At 42.3% G+C, this 8,482-nt stretch overlaps 1 long non-coding RNA gene across 1 annotated transcript; it reads left to right on the top strand.

Annotated features, from left to right (window-relative positions):
- The first annotated feature begins 1,472 nt into the window (after window positions 1–1,472).
- LOC136604693 (uncharacterized) lies at window positions 1,473–4,758 on the top strand. The gene is made up of 2 exons (XR_010789808.1): window positions 1,473–1,932; window positions 3,786–4,758. It is a non-coding gene; the product is annotated as an uncharacterized lncRNA (long non-coding RNA).
- The last annotated feature ends 3,724 nt before the right edge of the window (window positions 4,759–8,482 follow it).

The following is an 8,482-nucleotide window of genomic DNA, read 5'->3' as shown; positions in this document are numbered from 1 at the left end:
CAAACAGGATTGAGGTAATGGAGTGGCCAGCCCAATGCCCTGACCACAATCCCAAACAGAGTTTGTGGAGTGACATCAAAAATGCAGTTTATGAGGCAAAACCAAAAAATACAGCAGAACTGTGGAATGTAGTTTATTCTTCCTGGACTGGAATACCTAGAGGTATTAGAGGTTCCCGAGGTTGCTGGACTCCATGCAACACAGATGTCAAGCAGTTCACTAGAATGCCAAAGTGGTGTGATTTCACCAAGGCCAAATCCTCAGCAAAATTCTGCCATGTGAACAAGGTCTTACGTGGGCAGACATTTATCATATTACATGGCTGATGCAGTAGAAAGGTTGGCTTACTGGCATTGATCAGCTGATCAATATCCATCAACTGAGGAAAGAGAGTCTGTGGCCTTCCATAATGCTGTATGGGGCTGCAGTTCTATAAATCTTCATTAGGCAGCACTATTAGGTAAGATACTGCATACAGAGTTTATTGCTGAACCTCTTAAAATGTACAAGTAAAAACGGTCTAAACATGAAATAACATGCAAGTTAACAATAACCAATTTCAGCACGGACTGCACTGTAGCCTTTACATTTAATAACTTAAATGTAAGCACAAACTAAAGTGCAATCTGTGTCTGAATTTGGTTATTGCTAACTATGATGTTATTTTATATTTAGATTGTCTCTGCGTGCATTTTTTTTCTAAAAGTGTAACTTTACTTTCAAAAAACTTTTGGCATGTCATAGGGAGATATCAAAAGCTTTGATCGCTGGGGGTTCAGGTGCTGAGACTGCACTGATAGCTAGAACAAAGCAGCAGAAGTGCTCATCCAAGACTCTACTCTGCTCTGTTGAGCCCGTCTTCAGCTAGTGGGCAGTGACAATGCTTGGTTGAGCACTTCTGCCAATTCATTCTAGTAATCAGTAGGGTTCTCAGCACCGGGTTCCCACTGATCAAAACTTTTGACATGTCAAAAGTTTTTTGAAAGTAGAGCTACTCTGTAAATGAAGAGGTTCAATGCTAAACCAAGTGTGCAGTTTCTTATCCAATTGTGCCACCAAGTGGCGATTTACAAAACTGCAGCCCTATATTGAATAGCAATTAATTGCTTATCCCTGTTAAGACAAAACTGTGTTTTCTTGTAAATTAGCATCTGATTTATTGAACGGGGGAACCTCTAAGAGGACAAAAGGAATTAAGTTCTGGATGACTAGAATAACTGTTATACTTCCTGATTGTAGTTGTAAGAGAAATAAATACTTCAGTGCTACAAGAATAAGGCCTCACTCATACGGGCAGATTTCAATTGTGGAGGATCCACAGCAAAATGCAGCCATTCTAAGGCATGTACTTTTGCTTTTTCGCTTACTCTTGCAGATACAAATTGCATATTCCACGAGCGGTGGAAAAATCTCAGCATGCTCTATTTTGCTGTGGACTCCATGTGGACGGCATCCATTGAAGTCAACGGAGGCCATCTGACCTGCAGCCCATACGCAATTAACATTGTGTGCTGCGAATACCCACGTCATCGCTTAGCAGCAAAATACAAACATTTAAAAAAACCTGTTCTGCACATGACCGACTGTGAGCCGCTGCGGTCATCTGCAATACAAAATATGCCCGTGAGGTACACAGGGTCGCCAGGCGGGCTCACAGGTGGAATACCACTGCAGGTCTCCTGCATGCGGAATCCAGTCTGCCCGTGTGAGCCCAAGAGCTTTTCATTATTGTGTGGGTGGTACTGTACCCTGCTCATGTGCGATACCATGCATTACCGATAGTTATATGATAAATCACATTGAATTAAAAGTTGCATTATTCTCTCTGTGTCTTTTATACAGGGTAAAGAAGAATTTGAAAAAACTCAAAAGGAACTGCTTGAAAAAGGAAACATTATACGACAAGGAAAGGGTCATCTAGAGCAGCAGCAGGTAAGATACAGATATGTACACTGTAAACTGGACAATCAATGCATTAGGAACGGCTAGTATGTGATCTTGTGATCAGTAATACGGTGCCATGGTATCACTGCGTCACGATCTACTCTCAGATAATATGCCAACATCTCCTCTGCGCAGTACAAGAAAATATTTGGCAGTCACGGATAAAAGTGGGGACTTGAGTGACTGACTGCAGGCAGATTGTTGGCGCCCAGAGGTGTGGTGCCAGGATTTCTGAAGCAGTCGGACTTGTTGGCTGCTCCTAAACCATGATATCAAGAGTGTACCAAGCCACGGGTGGTTTATCCCGGAAGCGAGCATGTGGTATCTCAGCAATGACATGCCACAGTGGACCAACCAACCCAGCAGTAGAACAGCGGTGAAGTTAGAGACAAATTTCTATAATGATCATGTGGCATCATATCTTGCATTGACTGGGGTTCAATAGCAGAAGACCAATATAGCTGCTCCTGATGACCCAGTGTCATTGTCAACAACGCCCTGCATGGGCATAGGAAAGATATCAATAGCCCTTGGACATATGGCAGAAGTCGTCTGGAATGACGATTCCCATTTTCTGCTGAACCATATGGATGGCCAGGTCCACATCTGCCGTAAACTGCATGAAGCTGTGTCCCACTGGTGCACTGTTGGGGTTCAACAGGCTGGTGGTAGTGGCCTAGAACCATTGGTCATCTTACCACAATCCTTGAATGGTGAACGCTCCTCAAGAAGAGCACAAAAAACAAATGAAGCGCACATGGATGAGATCCGAGTGCACTCCATTCTTCACTGATAATTGCTAGGGAATTTTAGAAAGAAAGCTAGGCTTTGTTCAGTTTTTTATGCATGTATAAAAAAACAGATGGCACATAAACAATGCGCACACAACGCATCTATATGTCCAAGCATATACACACATAGTGAAATTTGTCCATTTTTCATGGATTGAAATCGCACACGCCCTTGTGAATGAATCCTTAGGAGAGTCTGATAGAATCACAGATAGAGATCCAGGGAATTTCAAATTCACTGTAGCAGCCGAGTGGACTCATAAGGCACCGGCTGCAGTCATTGAATGGTCTAGCCCTGAGTATCAATATAATGGATGGATAATTGGATGGACGAACAAATAGATAAATAAATTAGACCTAGATGGAGCTATATCACTCCAATTGTATAAAGGATATCATGAGAGAATTTCCCTAAGGATCCATGCTCATAGCCATATTATGGAGCTAAAACCAGGGGTTTTATTCATGGATTCTGTGAAAATCCACCCCAAAAAAGAGTGCAATGCTTACTGCATGTTATATTACAGAAGGCACCATACAGTGACCGGCAGAGATTCAGTGTGTTGTTGTATTGGGCCCTTACATAAGATGTTGATGGGTGTATGAACCCTTAAGTTATGTTCACATGTCACTAATTTGCTGCAGATTTTCTTGCACATTTTTATGCAGATCTGCAGCAGATTTTACCTTCTCAATTGAATTCAAATTGAAGGGATGAAATATGCTGCAGATCTGCACCAAAGTCCGTGACAACATTTTCAGCACATCAGTGACGTGTGAATGATCCTTACTGCAATTTGATGTGAATATGAATAGAATGATTTTTGCAATGCGACAACCCACAGACCAGTTTGTTCAGTGGTTTCCACATGTTGCATCTGGATTATTGCCTCTCTGTAACTGATGGCTTAGTTTACCCTTGTGACTGCCCGCACCTCTGTGATTCTCAAAAGACTAAGATGTATCTGTTTTTTTAAATGATAGAAATAATAAGCTAAACGTGTTACAACTAAGAAAGTTTTCTAATTTATTCTGGTCTTAATACTTCAGCTGAAGCAGTTTGAACGTCTGGAAGAAGAGGTTGCACGGCCCATTGAGAACGATCTGTCAAACTGGACGCCACCACAACACTACAGCCAAGTTCGTAGCACCCTGAGCAACTCAGACCGGCAACTGCTTCTCTTCTACCAAGAACAATGCGAGGCAAACGTCACTACTTTGACCAATGCCATTGATGCCTTCTATAGCTCCATCAGTAGCAACCAACCTTCCAAAATTTTTGTGGCCCACAGCAAATTTGTTATCCTTAGTATTTATATGGGACACATTGTCACGCCAAGCCAAAGCTCAGGACATCCGAAACAAAGTCACCCACTACAGCAATCTTATGTGTGACAAGCTCAAGGAGATAGTTCTTTCCACCAAAACAGAAGCACTTCAATACCCATCTCCATCAGCAGCCAAGGATATGGTGGAGAGAGTCAAAGACCTCAGCAACAGCACTCAGCAGTTCAGGATGGTTCTTGGGCAGCTAGCCGCTATTTGAAGATGCAGTTGACTTTATTGTCTGGAGATCTAGTCCAGGTGTGACAAAGAGATACTGTGAGGAGCTGTTGGCTCAGCGAGTCAGCTGTAAATCCTCTGTAGAGACGTTTGATAGACTTTGATGCCATCTCTTTTAAGTAAAATTAATTTTAAGTGAACTGCAATTGGGATTTATCCATGAAACTACACTACAGCCTATGCTACATTTACGGAGGAATGTCGGACTACAATTAGCTCTTAGCTAAACTTGTAAATATTATTCTTGGATATCAGATTGAATTACTTGTCCATTCCATGTCCCTAATTGTCACCAATCAGACCATTTCTGGGGCAGTTCATTTCATTCTAAATTGTGTTTTGAGCTGCTTTAGCATAAACGCTTTCCCACTGGAAGACCTCCACCGCTGTGGGAAACAGGTGAAATACAGAGTCCGAGGCACTCATTCATTCTTCATAATAAAAGGGTTGTTATTTCTTCCACACTTGTCAGTGACGTACTATAACAGTTACCATCTTATGATATGTGAGACTGTAGGGTAAATTATAAGAAATGATAATGACTTACAACCAGAAGATGCATGCTTTGTGAGTTTTGAAGATGAAGGTTACTGTACTAATTTTTAAAGAGGTTTTCCATCCAAAGGTGAACATACTATAGAGGCAGCTATGGGGTCCTGGAACCAAAGATCCAGTCTAGGTCTAATAGCACCAGAAGGGAGCCCAATTTTCAACCTTCAACACCCTCCCCCCCCCCCCCCCCCCCTCCTGCTCCTGCTCCTTTCATATATGTAGGTTTGGTCTCCACCTAAATGTATTGATTAATATGGCAATAAGTGATAGTGAAAAGTATGGTTTCAGCACTGACAAGCCTTCTCTGCCCTTGGCTTAGTACCAATTTTCTTTAGGATAAAGCCCTGATAATTGGAGACTAGTTGCTTTGGTTTATGTTGCCTGGCATCCCTTATGTAAAAGGATGCAGCTTGTAGGCAGTATTTTCCTATCAACTACTCTGTCTTAAGTTGGCTTTACATTTTAGAAGGCTGTTGGCCAAATACTTTTCTAACAGCTATATATCCTGACCCCTCATAGAAACGTTGGCTTGTCCGGGTGTGTATGTGTTCTGAATAGGAAGAGGAGAGTCACTGTCAGACATCCCTCTTAGCAGCTTATCGGGTTGGGCATGTTGAAATCCAATTGCCTGATCCTTTTCTCCTCTGCAATTGGGAGAAGGTTGGGACTCCCCCATACACATTAGATGGCTACCGACTCCCACCAAAATCAGTGGGTTCAGCTGACATCGCTCTAATGTGTATGGGCAGCCTTAAATGTCAGCAGGGTTGGCGCAGTAGAGAAAGGACACAGCTGGCAACACTCAGGACATGCCATTCCCCACTCAGCCTGTGATATTTAGCACATTTCCAGTCTGAAAACCTCTTTACGGGTGCCTTTTGCAAACTATAACATTATATTTTTTTCCCCAAAATTGCGATTGAAGAGAATAGAGGTTAACATCTCTCCTCTATGTCGGTCCGTTTAGACGCTGGAGACCATATGTGTTTCCTTGGTATTTAGTCAAATAGGAGCAAATGTCTTCAAATACAGGTGCAGCTAAGAGGGGTTTGTCATTATAGTGATACCATCTATTGTTTTACATAAGAGTGCAGGTATCTGTACTGTACTGCAATATTTTAACTCGGAGAGTTATTACAGTGCATGCACAAGGCGGCTGCAAAAGTTAATTGACACATTCAGCTTTACTATGTCTATACTTAAAACCAATGCCATATGTAACTTTCCAAGATGTTCTTTGCAAAACTTAAAGGGGTCGCCTGGGATTAAGAAAAGCAAGTTTGAATTTTATTCCAGAAATAGCACCACTCTTGTCCATGGGGGGTATCTGGTATTGCATCTCATTCCCGTTCAACTGTATGGGGCTGAACTCAACAACCGGTACAGTCCATAAACTGAAGAGAAGATTTTATCAGTAATGAAAAGCAAAGGTTTTTTTTCTTATTCTGAGCCACCCATTTCGGTTAAGTGTTACTACAACAACAGCACAGAGTGGAGTTTTGGTTCATGCGTAAATGTTCATAGCCTTAAATGTACATATGCCAAATGCAACTATATCAATCTACACCAACATACATAGGCGTTTCTCTTTCCACTAAACCCCCACATGATAATCCAAGAAATCACACAGCCCTGCCACTCAGTAATAAAACTAATCAGTAATTATTTGGATTCTACACAGGCTATTACATGACAAATTACCTGGACATACATTGGTCTGTCACAATGCCTTAACCCTTTCTAATCCGCTGTCTGACGTCTAAAGACATTCTGATTGAAGGCTGTACAGCTCCGATGTCGGAACACGTCCGGCAGGGTATTCTTACTGTATATTACTGGCCCGCTCTGTTGTTGGGGGCCTCTCCAGCATGTCCCATACCGCAGTACTGGCTCTAGCCAGCAGATGGTACCGTTGTATATTGGCAGAAAGAGAAAACCACCTAGGAAACCCTGAATCCAAAATTGGATTGCAAAGGGTTAATCCACTTTTAAGAGGTGATGACTTAAATTAAGCCTTAGCCCATGCGCCCCACCATTACATTGACTCTCTAAGGCCACTCTCACACATGGCCCCAGCAAAGAGCTGTGATTTCAATCACGGCACTAGGCTGTGATTTTACTTTGGTTCCTGCCTCCGACAGCGGCTTTAGCACACCCCATTATCGATGAGGTGAACTAAACGCAAAAAATAAAACAGACAACGCTCGAAAATCCAGCGCCGCGTTCGAGCACGTCTGCAAGGCTTCATTGGAATCAATAACAGCGTCATACCGCGGTGTTCAAAACACTGCGGTAATCACGGAAAACCGTCTGTGTGAGTGTGGCCTTAGGGTGTAATTTTTCTTCTATATTTGGGATGACTTTGGTGTATTCTGATGTATGGATGCTATAGATTTTCTCTTTGTAGAGCAATATATTCTGTGAGAAGCTGATGGAAGGTAAAGGAAGTATTGCCAGGATAGAAGAACATATCTGTGTGCTGTGAATTCATTTGCTGGAAAACCAATCCCATATATTTTATTCTGAACTGAGGTCTAATGTCACGCAGAATCTCCTGTCAGTCCTGATTGTTGGGAGCTTGAAATGCCATCTGCCTGTATAAAACACATTTGTCGAATTGTGGTTTGGAAAAAAAAAAAAACATTCTCATGAATAACCTGCGGATGCCATCGACTAGAAACGTGGTTTATTGCTTCCTGACGTTTAAAGGCTTTACTGATGACGGATCTTTAGGCCTCATTGAGGGATGAAAACCAAAACAGAGTTGCTGAGATGTGTGAGATGTTCCATTGTACATTGGGCAACATTATGCTGGGAACCTTGGGTCCTGACATTCATGTGGATGTTATATTGACATGTACCACCTACCTGTTCCTTGTACAGACCATTGTACGCTCCTTTACCGCAGCATTCCATAAAGGCAGTTCCCTCTTTCACCAGGATAATGTGCCCTGCTATACTGCAAAAATTGCTCGAGGATGGTTTGAGAAACATCTCAAGGGGATGATTTCACTTCCAACTTCCTCCAATGACTTGAATTGGCATCACAGGAGCCTTATTTCGCAACTTACAGGATCTGCTGCAACTGGCTCAGAGATAGAAAGCAGAGGGCGCTAATAAATGGTTCATACTCTGATTGGGCCACCGTTGCTAGTGGGGTGATATATAAAATGAGGCAGCTCGGTCTGGGTGAAAATGTGTGTATCTGGGTAATAAACTGTCACAGGGATAGAAAGCAGAGGGTGGTAATAAATGGCTCATACTCTGATTGGGCCACCATTACTAGCGGGGTGCCACAGGCTTCAGTATTGGGCCCCATTCTGTTCAATATATTTATCAACGACCTTATAGAGGGGCTGCACAGTAAAATATCAATATTTGCAGATGACACAAAGTTATACAATATAATCAATGCAACGGAGGACAATGTGCGGCTACAAAAGGACCTAGATAAGCTGGGGGCTTGGGCAGAAAAATGGCAAATGAAGTTCAATATTGATAGATGTAAGGTTATGCACATGGGCAGGAGAAACAGATGTCATCAATATACACTAAATGGGGTACCGCTAGGGAAAAGTGATATGGAAAAAGACCTGGGGGTACTAGTGGATTATAGATTAGACTGGTGTAAC

This window comes from Eleutherodactylus coqui, unplaced genomic scaffold, assembly GCF_035609145.1.
Source record: "Eleutherodactylus coqui strain aEleCoq1 unplaced genomic scaffold, aEleCoq1.hap1 HAP1_SCAFFOLD_425, whole genome shotgun sequence".
NCBI lineage: Eukaryota > Metazoa > Chordata > Amphibia > Anura > Eleutherodactylidae > Eleutherodactylus > Eleutherodactylus coqui.
The sequence above is the reverse complement of the archived record's forward strand: the minus strand, read 5'-3'. Positions and strand labels throughout refer to the sequence as shown.